Source organism: Quercus robur, chromosome 11, assembly GCF_932294415.1.
Source record: "Quercus robur chromosome 11, dhQueRobu3.1, whole genome shotgun sequence".
Lineage (NCBI taxonomy): Eukaryota > Viridiplantae > Streptophyta > Magnoliopsida > Fagales > Fagaceae > Quercus > Quercus robur.
The window spans coordinates 22501238-22518876 of NC_065544.1; the positions used below are offsets into that span (position 1 = coordinate 22501238).

General features: G+C 31.1%; 1 pseudogene; it reads left to right on the forward strand.

The window, feature by feature from the left end:
• The first annotated feature begins 12487 nt into the window (after nucleotides 1–12487).
• On the forward strand, nucleotides 12488–17308 carry LOC126707274 (7-deoxyloganetin glucosyltransferase-like; annotated as a pseudogene).
• The last annotated feature ends 331 nt before the right edge of the window (nucleotides 17309–17639 follow it).

Here is a 17639-nt window from a genome sequence, read left to right on the forward strand (position 1 = left end):
TTTCACATTTTATTTCCCACCAAATCTCACTTTATCAATATTTTATCCATTTTATTTTACTTTACCAATATTAGTTGAGAACTAAAATCAAAGTAAGACCAAAAAGTGAGATTCGTAAATAATATCTAAAGGTACAATAGAACCCATAAATATCAGTAAAAATAACCCATAAATATCAGTAAAAATAAGCTAAATATTAAAATAAGTTACCAAAAAATAATCTAGTTAAACAGACACATAATCTCACTCCCTTCCATTTTACCAATATCAAAAAGAAAAAGAGATGAAAAATGTTCAATCACGAATTAAGGAATTATTAAACAAGATATAATTATTGTATATTATTTGATTTACATTTGTTTCAGCCATGGCTCGTAAAAACTAGAATCAAAGCAAGATAAGGGGCTTGAAGATCGGAAAATTAGAATGTTTGAGTCTATCTAGTGTGTTTTGAGTCGGGGCGAGTCTTCTAGTTTGTTTTTGAATTGGGGAGAAATAGAAGGGTAGTTTGATCTCATTACTAAAGTTGCTGTGTTTTTATGTTGGCATGTCAAACTGTCTCTGCTGTGAATAAAAGCTAGCTTTGTTGTCAATAAAATTAAAAATAAGTATGTTCTAAATGGGTGTTGCACTGCAGCCATTAATGAATCATTAACTGGACTCATAAAAGGATATGACTTTGGGCAATTAATGCCTCCTAGCCCGTCAAACAAAATAGCTAATACCTATAATTCCATAATATAATTTGTTCTACTTTTAGTGTTCCATTTTATGATCCATCAATCATTATATGTCATGTGGTTTTTTTTTTTTTTTTTTTTTTTTTTTTTTTTTTTCATTTTATACTCTAATTATTTTATAAGAAAAGTTTACTGAATACAGGACAAATTATGATTGGTGGAATATAAAGTAAAACACTAATCCAAGGATAGAACACAAATTTCCTTTTTAATGAAAACTAGTGTTTATTTAGTATTAACAAAATATCAATAACAAAAATGCTATAGTTGCTACTAGTTTTACTAAAATCTTACAAACTAATGGGATAATGAATTGAATGGAATTAGTGAAACATCAATGCCACAATAAAATTACTACCAATTTTACTACAAATATTTACAAGTTAATGTGCCAATCATGAATGTGAATGGTGCTAAATCAATCAACATTATAATAAATAAATATCTTTTTTTTTTTTTAAATTGATATATCAGCTTGTAAAATTTATTTGGTACAATAGATAATAGTTGTGTCTAGGGGTGTACATGGGTTGGGTTAGGTTGGGTAAAGGGGACTTTTCGACCTAACCCACCATGATGGGTTAAAAAAAATCCAACCCAACCCAACCCATCACAAGGGTACAACCAAACCAAACCCAACTCACATGGATCAGGTTAGGTTGGGTTGAACTCATGAGTTGAACAATTTTTTTTTATTAATTACTATTATTATTAAATTGAGCAGAAAAAATATATATATATCTCATGTGCCACCTGAGTTGACAAACAAAATATATATGAACAATTATTCCAATTTAGTTATAAACAAAATATATCCAACTGAATTAATAGACAAAACATATATGAACTAGTATTCCAACTTAGTTATAAACAAATTGGAATGGAGCGGGAGCATGGGAGTGGGAGGCAACAGAAAGAGAAACAAGATTGTTAAGGTTTGTGAGATTATTGAGTTTTATATAGGAAGAGCCAAATAGAGGGAAAAATAAAATTAAAAAAAAATTAATTATATAAATTAAAATTTAAATATATAGGTGGGTCGGGTCGAGTTAAGCAAGTTTGTGATTCTTATGACCTAAACCCAACCCAACCCAACCCACTATTAAAAAAATTTTGATAACCCAGCCCAACCCACCAACTCACTTGAAAGCTCACTTAGTGTATAAAACACTTGTAAATGTTTAGACCCCTAAATTCAAATATTCCAAAACAAGCTTATATTCAAACAATGTATATGCGGAATGATAAATATAAGCTATATCCAAATATGCAAACTACTCTAAGCCATAATTTAATCACAACACAGTAGTAATTGAAAGCAAAGAATAAGGGATAGAGAGGAGCAAATGCAAGATAACACTAGCACGTGTTATCGAAGAGAAAACCGAATAACTCGGTGAAAAAACTCTCCACCACCCTCCAAACGGTAAAATGATCCACTAGAAAATGAGTTGGGATACTTGAATAGAAATAAACCCTCCAAGCCTAATCTACCCGATGCACCTAAGCCGTCCAAACTTCTTACTCTAACAGGGTTATGCCTAACCTTGTCTTCTCTAGTTTACCGGATCCCGCAATTAGCCTATTGCATCAACCAAAATGAATTGGTTCTCTCTTTAACTACTTCCAAAACACCAAGAACCTTCTCACTGCCCTGAATGTGGTGAGGTAAGGATTTGGCTTAAGATTCTCTCATGGGTATGACAATGGAGAGGGTGAGAGTGGATGAATTTGGAGGATCAAATGTGTAAGATTGTAGAATAAATCCTATTGTTCTCTGGGGTTTCTCTCTCAAAATTCTTTTTGGAAGCTCTCTACATTTCGTGGGTATAAGGGTATTTATAGTAGGGTGTGAGATGGAACGTGAAAAGTCAATTTTCAGAGAAACAAGGTATATTGGCGAGTCACTCGCGACTGGGATGAGTCGTGAGTTCCAATCACCAGATAACAAAAAGGGCAGACTGTACTTTTTGTCCTATAGTGATCCAACTGTCCTAACCCTTCAACTTTCTACATGCTCCACATGTGTGACACATTCTGGCAAGTCACCACTCGCGAGTTAGTCACGAGTTGCCTCTTCATTGCACATATTTGATCAATTCTTCACACTCTCTCACACACAACTCTTACATTATTTCCACCTAAATACTGGATTTCTAAATATTGAATTACAAGCAAATTTGGCATGGAATAAAGCCAACACATAGTTGAATCATTCAACCTTACACCACTAAAAACCGATCCAACCCGATGAATTGGATTAGGTCAAGTCAATTTTCTAGTTGTATCATCATTTAAAATAAATTCCTTTCACCCATCACTAAAAAAAAAAAAAAAAAAAAAAAAAAACACACAAAAAAAAAAAAACACAAAATAGTTGTTTCATATTTACATGTATCAGTTTGTTTTTCATTTAAAAATTTTTAGTTTGATTTGATAAGCTATCATCTCTATTAAAAAGCTATTGACTCAGTTATATGTAAAATTTCAAAAAAAAAAAAAATTAATAGAAAGAAACATATTTAATAATTTTTAGACTAAATTACAAATTACACCCTCTAACTTTGCCAAAAATCCAATTCAATCCTATAACTTACTTTCGTACCATTCAATCCTTAAAATTTCAATTTTATTTAATTTAGGTATTTTGTTCAATTTCCGTCAAAATTTCCGTTAGTAACCCAAAATGATTGAATTTTTGATATTTTTACAAAAATGTTTTTTCAAGTAAAATAATAAAAAATAATTTTCAGCAAAAAAAATATATATATATATATTATATTGATGAATCGTTTGATGAAGAGGGAGAAAGAAGAAAAATCGTTTTATGAAGAAAATTTTCTGTACAATTTGATTGCTCATTTATGACGTTAACGCAATCAGAACACCCAAATACTTAGAAAGCACAACAAATCCAACTATTGGGCCTTACCCAGATACCTATACTGTACCCAAAAATACAGTTAACCCATTATTCAAAAGCCTACTTTGTATAATAGCTAGCCAATAGATGCGATTGAATTTTTTTTTTTGACTCATTAGTTACTTATATTTTTAAAATTTTAAAAATATGAAGAAAAGCAAAATTCGAAGAGTGAACGACAATTCCTTAACAAAAGCAGATGAGTAATTGAACTGGATAAAAATAAAATTCATGAGACTAAATTGGACGAAAATAAAGTTAGTGTCTAAATTATATTTTAAGCAAAGTTAGGAATGCAATTTGTAATTTTGCCTAATGTTCATTATGAATTAGATCCTATAAAAACCAATATCAAGAAATAAAAATTAAGAAATTAGAGTTTTAATTAAAGAGAAAAAAATACGCTATTGTTGCCTTTCATAAATATAATATAATAGGATATCAATTTTTTATTAATCTATTCTCTTTCATAAAAAATTAATATATAAACAATAATAAAGTATGAAGATGATTAGATAATAAACTTAGTAGTGTTATATTTTTTTAAGTTAAATTAAAAGTTTTTAAAATACAAAAAATGTTCACGGTATTGTTTTTAAATTACTACAATTAGAATTTTATAAAGAATTTATATTAACTAAAATAACAAAAATTTACATATGTAAGCTGCATTTGGTATTTATTTAACTACCAAAAAATCATTCTATTTGTAAGTTGAATTTCTACTTTGAAAATCTCAATTATTTATATAAATAATCCTAATAGATATAAGCAAAATAGGCTATATAGCGAATATACTATCTTTTGTAGTTTTCTTACGTCAAAATATCACTTAATATTATAAATTTTAGTTTTAATTGGTCTCAAATGCTATATATATTCACATGCATATGAGTATATGAGTAATTGAATAAGTCATTTATAAATTTTACTCCTCTCGAGTTAAATTCTGGTTTTTTTTTTTTTTTCTTTTTTGGTTATAAAGAAGTTTCATAGATTAAATAAAGCAGATAATTTAGGACATAGCCTCTCATAATACATGTCGAAATTTTACATAAAGCAATAATATAGAGATGTCTACTGACGGACTATCATAAACAACAAAATCTTGATTCAAGTGTAGTCCTTTTAAAGCAAGTTTGTCAGCACATTGGTTTGCCTCACAAAGTTTCACCTTCACTTGTAGGAATTGGCCGAGGAGGTTCATGCAATCCATGATGAGAGTTGCATGATGTATATTATTACTACAATTATTAGAAACCCCAATCAAAACACTATTCTTGCATCAGTCTCAATCTCAATTTTAACTAATAAGTTCAGCTTAAAACACATTAAAACCATCCCTTATTGCCCAAAGTTTGGCATCTCTTGCTCTATTTGAGCTGAGTAAAATGTATCCCGTAAATCTATTTTGAAGCACAATATAAGCAGTTCATTATGGATTTCAACTTATCTTGGGGTCAGTTAAATTGTAAAAAAGTGTGCAAAATAGTAAACAGAAAAATGTGAATTTTGGCCATGTGCTAGCAAAAGTAAACTTTCTGAAAAATTCAGAATATTATAATCATATGAAATTTATCCCCATATATTTCAATATTGACCCTTTAATTGTCATGCTTAAGTCAGTTGGTTTTGTTGTGTGGGAAGGCCATTGATAATGATATTTTTTTTGAGTAAAACTAGTTACTCATTAATTTTGATACATTCTGCCACTACTGTCGATGCTGTCATTTTTTGGTTGCAGCTGGTTTTGTGTGAGTATTTTTTTGACAATCTTTTCTATTTTTTTGACATTTTTTGTGAGTAGTTGCGGAACCTATTGCCCATTAGATTGTGTGGGATTGCAGCTCCGTTTTAAAATCTCACGGCACACTTTGTTACTGTCGGTCTAATTGCAAAGTCTTTTACTAAAAGAACAAGAAAGAAGAGGAGGTATAACAGAAATACAGCAAATTACAAATCTCCTCATCTACTTCCACTCTAACACAAAAAAGAAAAGTGGGTTCCGGAATGTTTTTCACATGGCGCGCGGGAAACAGTTGGTCAATACTGAATAACTACGACTTAATATGTTTTTATTGCGCTGAAAAGTATGTCAAAATTAACAGCCTAGTGTTTCCTAACTGATTGCACCATAAAATGTACTTGCAACTACCTTCACTTTTGTTTGGTTTTTCTAATGTTGCCATACTCCATGCCAAATTTGATTTGTGTATACAATTATTTTTGTATTTGATTTTATCGAGTCGCATTGTACATGAGATTAGAGGGTCAAGTGTGGAAAAGGGGAATTTTGGTCAAGCAAATATGGGCATATCAAATGAATATTTTAGGCGAAAGTACAACTTTTAAAAATCAATTAAATAGAGTTTTGCGAGAGACTTGCAAGTAATTTGGTCAAGCAAAAATCATATCATGAGAGAAAGTTGTTACTTTTAGTCTTGCGATTGGTGACTAAAAGCTTGCAATCTGATGGTTGAATGACAAAAATGCCTATGTGCAAGTTGCACATGGGCTTTTACGTTGCTCTCTTCTTTTCTTTTTCATTTTTTTTTTTTTCACTTCATGTGCTTTTACGTTGCTCTCTTCTTTTCTTTTTCATTTTTTTTTTCACTTCCAATTATAACAAGTGAAAACTTTTTGTTCTCATTTTTTTTCTTTTGCTTTTCACTGGACGTTGCAGGTTGCCTCTTCTTTTTTTTTTTTTTTTTTTGGCCTTGGGCATTACAATGTTTGTTTTGTTTTTCTTCTTCTTTATTATTATTATTATTATTATTATTATTATTATTATTATTATTATTATTATTATTATTATGGTTTAGATGTGATTTTTTTTTTAATAAATTTATTGGGTGATTGTATTTTTCTTGGTTGTTTGTCTTTTTTTGTTTTAGTTGGCCATCATTTTTAACAAGGGTATAACGAGTAAATTTATATAAACTCACTTTTTCCATATCTCCACTTTTTCACTTTCAACCAAACAAAAATGAGAGAAATTAAAATTTTTTCTATCTTTCCACTTTTCCATTCCCCTACCATTTTCTATCTTCCTACTTTTCCACCATTCCAACCCAATGGACCATAAAGTCTAATTATATTTGAAATTTGTTTCACACTTTAATGAGTTCATGTGAGGTGTCAGAACTCAGGCAAAACAAATAAACAAGAGCTGCACACACAACTAAAACAAAAGGAACAAGAAGAGAGGTTTAGTCTCAATCAAAACTGATGATAAAGAAGAAGCAGAAGAAGAAAGAGAAGCGGCTGGACAAAACAAAAGGAGGAAGGCTGGGGGAAATGGCCGACGACATGGTAAAACAACTAGTGAGGATGGTGACGTGAGCTTTTTGCTGCTAACTTTTCCCATTTTCTTCAAGTTTTTAGTTTTTAGTATGTTCGGTTTCAATTGAGATATCTGATATTTGGCGGTATGTCCGATATAACCCGATAAGGACTAGTATTTTAAGTGGTACGAATCAAGGGTGTTTTTGTACCGGTTCACCTATCGATACGATAAATTCCTGCCGCACCAGCTGGTATGATATGGAATTGACTCCCTTACTTTGGATACATTGACATTACTTAGCTTGGAGGGTTTTGTAAGCATAATGTATCACAGCTATTCTCACTAGTGGATTGGTAGGTGCCATAGGCCCCATAAAGCTTTTTACTAATTGTGAGTTTTCTCTTTGAAAACACGTCTTCATGGTTGGGTGTGTGTGTTTATGAGGTTTGATGTTGTTTGTTTTGTACATCGATGAATTGAATCAAATGGGTAATATTTAATTAGGCTTAATTATATAATTAAACTTAAAATTGGTAATTAGAAATAATTTGTGCACTACAAAAAATTGAACCTATAGTGGCCTTTTTTTAGTAGCTATAGGCATATCTATATCTACGTTCGGGGAGTCCTATAGTGGCCTTTTTAAATAAATAAAAAAAGGGTCTATAGCAGCATTTTTAAAACGCCACTATAGACACTTTTTATTTTAGTTTTTTTTTCTTTTTTAGTTGGATTTTTTTTAATAAGAGCTAGAGGAGAAAAAAGACCTATAGTGGCACTTGACAAACGCCATTATAGGCACTTTATATTTCAGTTTTTTTTTTTTTTTTTAAAGGATAGAGGAGAAAAAAGACCTATAGTGGCATTTGACAAACACCACTATAGGCACTTTTTATTTCAATTTTTTAAAAAAAAATAAGGGCTAGAGGAGAAAAAATACCTATAGTGGCGTTTGACAAACACCACTATAGGCACTTTTTATTTCATTTTTCTTTTCTTTTTCGGTTGGGGTTTTTTATAATAAGGGCTAGATGAGGAAAAAAGACCTACAACAGCGTTTGACAAATGCCACTATAGATACTTGTCTTACAAGGGCCTATAGTGGCGTTTGTAGCCTAGCACCCAAAAAATTAAAAAATAAAAAATAAAACGTTAAGAAAAAGAATCTAGCACATAAAAAAATTTTAAAATAGGGGACATTTAGTGGCGTTTACCAAACATCACTATAGGTCCAAAAAGTGATAGCTACAACATATTCTACAATATTTCGTAAATAAATAAATAAATAAATAATAAAAAAGAATGTGTTTTAGCGTAAACAAAAACTAAGGAATATGCCATAGAATATTCCTAGAATATTCTATGGCATATTCCAAAATATTCCATAACTAAAAAAAAAAAAAAAACAAATATGAATGTTCAAAATCACTAGCGTTTATGAAATCTCAAACTCTCTCTCTCTCTTGTGGGGTTTTGATCATTGTTTTTTGAGTTTTGTGTTTGATTTCTCAGAAAATATTGGAAAATATGTGCTGAGTTTTTTGTTTGATTGCATATGGGTGCCGAAAATCTGGGTTGGAGTTTTGTATTTGGTTTCAACTTATAAAAAAATCATGTTCAATGTCTATTTGTTTTGTATATTTTTGGAGCATGTGTTTGTATTTTTGTAAATCTGAGTGATATATTTACAAGGTTAATGTAAGAAAAGAAAAGAAAATAGTTTTTTTTTTTTTTTTTGAGTTCTTCACGTTCAAAATATTGATGCTTTCAAATTTTTAAAATTAAATTTTACATGAAGAACTCAAAAAAAAAAAAAAAGCTATTTTCTTTTCTTTTCTTTTCTTCCATTAACCTTGTAAATATATCACTCAGATTCACAAAAATACAAACACATCCTCCAAAAATTTACAAAACAAATAGACATTGAACATGATTTTTTTATAAGTTGAAACCAAATACAAAACTCCAACCCAGATTTTCGGCACCTATATGCAATCAAACAAAAAGCTCAACACATATTTTCCAATATTTTCTGAGAAATCAAACACAAAACTCAAAAAACAATGAACAAAACCCCATAAGAGAGAGAGTGTGTTACTTTCTCAAGCACTTTTTCTTTTTCTTAAATAATGACTTCAATGTTATTTTGGTATTCATTTTTTAGTATTGGGTCTCATTGCACTCTTGGCTATTTAAGTAATTGATGAAAATATATACCTTACTGGAAAATGCATAAACACTAAATCTAGATGATAGAAACTTTTGACATTTAAATTAAAATTATATTGTATCAAAAAAATAAACATTATAAAATATTTTATGCATTTTTCCAAGGTTTATTGTCTAAATATTGATTAAATTAGGTGTACGTTATATTACAATAATGTTATTGGACAAATTGAATGTGAATGATTTGAAAATTGTTGTTTGTAATAATTTTAGCTAGTCTTTCTATAAGTGTAATCTTTATTCTACAACCCACAGTACTGCTCCAAGCTTGCTATTAGGCTCAAAAGCAAGTTATGTTGTAATAAGGCTAAAGCCCCAAATGTCATCTTCAACGCTTGTAAGATTAATTGCATTGTTGTAGACTCTTATGTTTAGTTGAATGAAGTTTCAGGTTTAATTCTCAAAAAAAAAAAAAAAAGTTTCAGATTTAAAGAAAATAAAGATTTGAAAAATTTTATTGAAAAAGCAACCCTATGGCAGGCAAGCCATGTGCTGCACTATAATCATGGGCTAAAAAGAAAAGTATTCAATGGCTTTTAACAGTGTCTTGTATAAAATTGATAGGCAAAAAACTTTGATTTCTGTCCACACCTTTTGACAGATCTTTTTATTCAATAAAGTTTTTTTTTTTTTTTGGGATGAACAGAAAACTTTACTGAGAAAAAAGGGTAAAGACAACTACAAGGCCCTGCAGACTCCTCCAAAATAATGGAAGAGACACAATGGGCAATTACCAAGAACAAAAAGGCCAAAATAATTACAAGCTGGAGACCATTTTCCTAAAGAGTGAGTTGCTGCATCACAAATCCTACGCGCCTAATTCACAAAAACTTTATAAAAAACAATTAAAAGATTCCTCAAATCAGAGCACAGAGACCTGTTCCTCGAAGAGGGAGAGGGGTCTCGACCAAATCATTGAAAAGCTGTACATAAAATTTGGAGTCTTGCACTCATTACCCATGACAGGAGCTAAGGAAAGGACCCATTTAATGACCCCTGCGTTGGCCTGGAGAATGAGGGTAGTGTTCACTTTCATATTACCAATGAATACCAACTCTTCTTTCCAGTCTCTTGCCACCGCAACTATAGCAGAGAAGCGGGCCCCCACAGCAGTATCAACGTTAATTTTAAATGACAAACTTAGGAGAGGGATCCAAGTCTGAATAGAGGAAGAAACTTGTTGTCTTTGCACATTATAATTTTATTCGTCCCAATTTGAAATTTATGAATTTCTTTAATTTGGATTATCCGTTTGTCAATCATCAAGTTATACAGAATATACAGGAGTACACAAAATAATGACTTCAATGCTATTTCAATGTACATTATTTTGTGCATGATCCATCACACTGTCTATTTTAGTGATGGTTAAATTTTAAATCTTATGGGATAAACAAAAAAATTTACATTAAAAAAAGAAATTTAAAAGTCTGTTAGCATGGGCATAGCACATTCTATAAGGCTAGTTATTTTTATTATGTTAAACATGCAAAGGTCAAATTGCTTTCAAATTGTCCATAATTTTCGGCAAGTACCACAGCTTGCCAGGTAGTGGTGAATCTAACAGTTTACATGAACACAAACTCAGTAGTAGGTTTGTTTGGTTGCTAAGAAAATTAATGTAAGATCAAAAAAATAGAAATGGGTTTTATTTGAGGAAAGACCTAGGCTTATGTGTATTTTCTAAAATGTACTTTTTTAATAATAATTTACCACATCATTAAAACTACTATATCATTAACAATATCTATTATTTTCTAAACTCTTGAAAGGAGATAATTTGATACTTTAGATGTGAAACGGTCTATATTTCAATCACTTATAGTCATGATAGTACTGACATGAGTACCATACATGAAATTAGAGCATTCCCATCAAGCATTGTATATGCTAAAAGATGCTTTTTTTTAGCATTTCTAACCCAAAAATATGCTCCATCAAAGATTGCATATGCTAAAAATTTTGCAATATTGCTACAGTGCGCTCACAAAAATGAGAGCTCACTGTAGCACAATGCTATGATTTTTTAATACTTTTAATTCTCTCTCTCCTCAAACTAAAACTCAGACTCCTTTCTCACTCTCACTCTCTCTATCTTTTCTCTCTTTCTCTCTACTTGTCACTGAGCTAGAATTTGAGACTCTGGTGGGAAATTTCTTCAAATATGGGATTGTGATTTGACTTTGGTGACTCCGATCTCCGGCCTTCTGATTTGTTGAAGATGTCTGAGGCGGAAATCCATGCAGAGATGATGAAGTGGCATTCCGGGCCGTCAATGGGTTTCATTAAGCTCCGGCTTGGCGTTCACCGGACTTCGGTAATCATTCTAGGTTTTGTTTCTTTTTGTTATTTCTTTGTTGAATTACTATGGAGATGGTGAGACTTTGTTGGATTACTATGGAGAGGGTAATCAATCTGGGTTTGGTGGCGTTGATGTTCAAACAGAGCTTGGTGGTCAACCATGGAGCACGGGTCGGAGCGTGGATCGAAGGAGTAGTGGTCTGATTTGGTTTGTGGGTTTTTTTTGGCTGTGGGTTATGGTCCGATTTGGCCGTGGTTTGTGGGTTTTTTTCCTTTTTTTCTTGCTGTGATTGGTGGTGATTTGGTCCGGTTGTTGGTGGCTGGTGGCGGCGATGATGGGTGGATGTGGTGGTTGGGGTATGGGTGGATGGATGCAGTAGCCGGCGGTGCTGAGAATAATTGGGTTGAGAAATAGAGAGACAGAGGAGAGAGAGAGAGAGAGAGAGGAAAATAAAAAATAATAAAGAAATAATATTTAAATAGAATGTTAAAAATAAAATAAAAGTTTTGATGGAAATGATATTGTAAAATGATGTGTTATATATTATAAAATTAGTTTTTAAGAGTGAAGTTATTAAAAAGTTAAATAGTAAGAAATTAAAGATTTTTTTTATTTATTTAAATGCTGAAATTAAATGCGATTTTTGCAAGCGCTTACATAGATTTTGCCTTAGCGATGGACTGTGTTTTGGGCCTGACCACCACAAATGTATTTATATAATAAAACTTGCGTAGTAAATAGTTGAAATTTGTTGCTGCGGCTGTAATAGTCTTAGATTGATTTTGATTTTATCTTTTATTTATCCATTTTGAAATTATATTTTGGACAACTGGTCATGGTGGATTAGCACATTATTTTATTCTAAGATCCCTTACATAATGTAATATCACAATATCTAATGCATTAGATTGTTACCATTATTTTAATGGGAAGTTGAACATAAATGTAATAGTCTATTTAGAAATCATCCTCCCTTCAATTTTTTATTTTTTTATTTTTTATTTTTGGCTTGAAATCTTTCTTGAATCCTTATTGCACTCTTGGACAAAACTCTCAAAGTTATATTATTCAATGGGATTAGGCCAACGTACATCTCAAAACAGTGCATTCGTCGTCCAGCAATAAATTTTTGAATTAGATTGCTAATTTGCTATACTCTAGTCGTATCAACTATAGATTTACCTGCTCCTTTGTTTATCTTCGTATTCAATAGTCACATGACTTGCGTGAAAAATTATGTTCGGCAGTTTGTTTATAAAAAGGCCTAGATTGACCCTTTCTAGTTTCTACAGAGAGAGAGAGAGAGAGAGAGATGGGTTCCACTACCACAGCTACTATACCTCATGTAGTTTGCGTCCCAGCACCACTTCAAGGCCACATAAATCCAATGCTCAAGCTAGCCAAACTCCTCCACCATAAAGGCTTTCACGTAACTTTTGTAAACACAGAGTATATCCACAAACGTTTACTCTGGTCTAGGGGTCCCAGCTCCCTTGATGGCTTGCCTGACTTTCACTTCGAAACCATTACCGATGGACTCCCGCCAGTAGACGCAGATGTCAGCCAAGACATCATCGCTCTTGCTGAATCCACCACAAAGGCTTGCCTACTCCCACTTTGCAACCTCATCTCCAAACTCAACGACACTTCGTCTTCGAATGTGCCTCCTGTTACCTGTATTGTCGCAGATGGTTGTATGTCCTTCACTCTTGATGCTGCTGACAAGTTTGGAATTCCGTGTGTGCTTTTCTGGACGCCTAGCGCTTGCGGCTTCTTGAGCTATATGCATTATCGCCATCTAGTTGAACGAGGTTTAAATGTTTAATACCTCTCAAAGGTATAATTCAAATCTTCAAATTCCTTGTATTTTTTTATTATATATTTTTAAAACTGATTTTTTTTTTTTTTTCAATATCACGAATCTCTATTTTGAAGAAAGAAAAGAAAATTAAAATATTTAAAAAAGGATGAAAACCATATAATTTCTCCATTCGAAGGAGTTAATAGTATGTACCGATAACTAGTTTAGTTTATTAGTTAGAAATACAAATTATTTCGGTACATACTAATATCAATATACAATTTCAAAATTATCGCTCTATATATTATTTATAAAATGACTATAAAAATCCTTAAATTTAAAAAGCATATTTCACTAAATATGTTGATTTCTTGCTCAAATATCAATCCATTAATAATATAATAATAATGAAGCAATAACCTGATGTACTAAATGGTAATAATAATAAAAAGATGATATTAATTTTTTTTTTTAAATAAAAACACACAAAATTGCTTTCTTAACATCATGAGTGGCTCTTCTCAAAAAAAAAACAAAACAAAACAAAACAAAAAAACAAATTGAGTGGTAGCTAATAAAGGAGTATGTATTTGAAATTGGAAAATGCTAACTGATGCCTTTAGGACAATGGTTAACAATCCATTCAAAGAAAGTTTTTATGGGGAAAAAAAATTAATGTCTTGACAGTTTTTTTCATTTTATACAAAAGTAATATTAAAATTTTCTTAAAATAGATTATTAACCATTGTTCTAAAGACAATTGTTATGCATTTAATTAATTTGTTTGAATAAGTTCACATGAGATGTCAGAACATAGAAAACAAGAGCCACACGCACAACTCAAGAAAAAGGAATAATGCTCCTTAGTTTATAAATAAATCATCTTTTTAATAAATAAAAATAAAAAAAGAACAAGAGAGGTGCAACCTTGGTCAAAATGAAGGAGGCAGAAGGAAGAGAGAAGCAGTTGTAAAAAAAACATGAGGGGGAAGGAGGAGGAGGTGCGCAAGAAGGGGGAGGGGGATGGGACATTACATGCAGTGGAGGTTCAGAATTTTATTTTAGGGGGTCATTTGATATCATGGTGAAGAGATTGATAATGACCTTTTCATAAATATTTTTTTATTTAATCTTGATTATTAAGATGATAAGATGAGTTTTTTTTTTCTCGTAAGTACCTATGATTTGAAGGACGAATTTTCAAATTAACACGAGTTATCTTAGAAGATGAATCTTGTGGTATACATAATTTTCTTATCATAACTTTATCCATAGTACTAATTAATTAAATAATAAAAGATAAACTTAAGTTTATTGGACATATCACCCTCAAAAAAGAGTTTATTGGGCATATTGTTTCTTAATATAATAAAGATATTAATTATTGTTGCTAAAATTAATTATGGTTGTTAAATGTTCTTTAATTATTATTGCTTACATTCCTAAATATATTTATTTCTTACAATACTTTAATTTTTTATTTTTTATTTTTTTAATTTTTACTCTTTTCTATTCTTTTATTTCAATTCAACTAAACTTTAACAACCTAGTGTTTGTAATTCATTAAGAAAATTTTTTATTGTCTTATACATTACTCTATTAAGAATTCAACACAACAATACAATCATTTAAAAAAAAAAAAAATTTGCCTTCACTTTCCATTGTCCTATGCCTCACTCCCACTACTTCACATTTAATTATCTCTTAGTTTCTACACTTTTCTACTCACATAATTTTTCTGAGATTTAAGATCAATAAATTACTAATTTTTTTTTGTTTGGCTTGCTATTTTTCTTGATTTTAGATCAAATTGGTTTTTTTTTTTTCCCCTATTTGTTTAAATGGCAAGATAAAGGTAGGTGTTGAATCGATTTATTGTTGGACTTTTTTAGGGTGGTCAAAGCAAAATATTTTTAAAAATATTAATTTTTTCCCAACTTAGGGGTTCATTTGAATCCCTTGGATTTGATGTGACTGACAACATGGGAAAACAACTAGCGACAATGGCAACGTGAGCTTTCTACCACTAACTTCTTTTTTCTTCAAGTTTTTTGTACCACTTGATTTTCATTTTTTGGAGATATCTGATATTTGAGGGTATGTTAAGTATAGTCCAATATTTTAAGCAGTACGATTCAAGGGTTTTTTGTACCAATTCACCCGTCAATAGATGAATTTTGATTGTACCAATCGGTATGGTATGGAATTAACTCCATTGGATCATTTCTCTTATTTTGTATCATCATATATTGATAGTGTTAACTCATAAATAGGAATGAGAAAAGTTAATGAATACTCCAAGAGCAATGGTTTAGCATATATTTTTTTAAACATTTTATGTGAAAAGAAGAAAAAATTAATTTCTTTGATGGCTTTTTATATTTTTAAAAATGATTTATTAACAACTGTCCTAAGATCACCCACTAACAAGACTCATTAGGAATTAGTGGACATATAGTATATTTTGATTTGTTGAGCATATAGGTATACATGTGCATGGGAGATGCAATAATATTTTTCTATCTCTCTCGTGTGCATTACTAATGTGTCACATCCAATTTTTCTTTTCTTTTTTGGGTAATAATATCACTTCCAATTATCATACAGGTTAACTTCAACTTACAATCAAACATACAAATGAGAAGTCTATATGTGCATGGGAGATGCAATAATATTTTCTGCATATCAGTCACACTCATAATAGCCTTCAAATTATGAAGTTTGAAAACTTGAATTCTACTTTATTTATTTATATATATATATTGAAAAATTGAATGCTACTTCTTTTTATATATATATATATATATATATATATATATTACATTGAAGTGGCTAATCACAAAGATCAACCCTACTTTGGTGTGATTTACAGATACGAGCTATCTAACAAATGGATACTTGGAAACTACAATCGATTGGATTCCCGGGATGAAAAATATTCGTCTTAAGGATCTTCCAAGTTTTGTTAGAACTACAGATGAGAATGACATCATGCTCAACTTCAAAATCCGCGAAACTGAGAGAGCTCTAAGAGCTTCAGCTATCATTTTGAACACATTTGACCCATTTGAACAAAAAGTGTTGGATGCTCTATCTTCCATGCTTCCTCGTATATACACTGTTGGACCACTTATGTTGCTGGCTGATCAAATAAAGGACGATAACTTGAAATCAATAGGTTCCAATCTATGGAAAGAAGAATCGGGTTGTGTGGAATGGTTAAATTCAAAAGAACCCAACTCGGTAATATATGTAAATTATGGTAGTATAACTACCATGACGCCTCACCAGGTCAATGAGTTTGCTTGGGGGTTAGCAAATAGTGAAAAACCCTTCTTGTGGATTATAAGGTCTGATCTTGTGGGAGGCAATTCAGCTATTGTTCCTTCTGAATTTGTTACCAAAACTAAAGATAGAGGCATGTTAGCAAGTTGGTGTCATCAAGAACAAATCCTAAAGCACCCGTCAATAGGGTGTTTTTTAACACATAGCGGGTGGAATTCAATGCTTGAGAGTGTGTGTTGTGGAGTTCCAATGATCTCTTGGCCTTTTTTTGCTGAACAACTGACAAATTGTCGATATTGTTGTGTAGAGTGGGGCATTGGTATGGAGATAGATAATAACGTTCAAAGAGATGAAGTGGAGAAACTTGTTAGAGAATTAATGGATGGTGAGAAAGGAAAAGAATTGAAGAAGAAGGCAATGGAGTGGAAGATAAAGGCAGAGAATGCTACCAAACCTAGAGGTTCTTCTTACCAAAATATGGACAAATTGATTTCCGAAGTTCTCTTAGCTGGAAATGTTTGAACCAAATGAAGAAGACTTTCTAGTTTTCAATGATCTTGCACTCTCGGACTCATCTGCAACATCTGATCATTATAAATATTTATATAATCTAGTCCCATTTTTATTGCAATAAATTCCATATTTTGTAATGTTGTGCGTGTGTATTTTTATGTATTGTACTATTTTGTCCATTTTACTTTTGTTATGACATTTAGATTTTTGTGCATTTCGTAGAAAATTTCTACATAATCAAAGAATTTTATTTCTTCCCGAATTTTACTCATGAATTCTTTCCATTAGTGAATATTTCTTTTTTCTGATCTTTACTGTGTGTATTTCTATAATTTTCTCTCTGTTGTATTTTCTTCTGAATCAAATTTATCTTTTAACTTTTTTAAAGTTGAATTTAAATTCTTTATGAATGGTTGGAAATTAGGGATTTATAGATGCTTCTAGACCTTTTTGTATTGGTGAGTTTTGTCCTTCTTCTTCTTCAAACAATCTTAAGTTTACTGAGTAGCATGGTATACAAACTTGTGATTCAATTTGTAGTCCTTTTAATTTTAAATCTT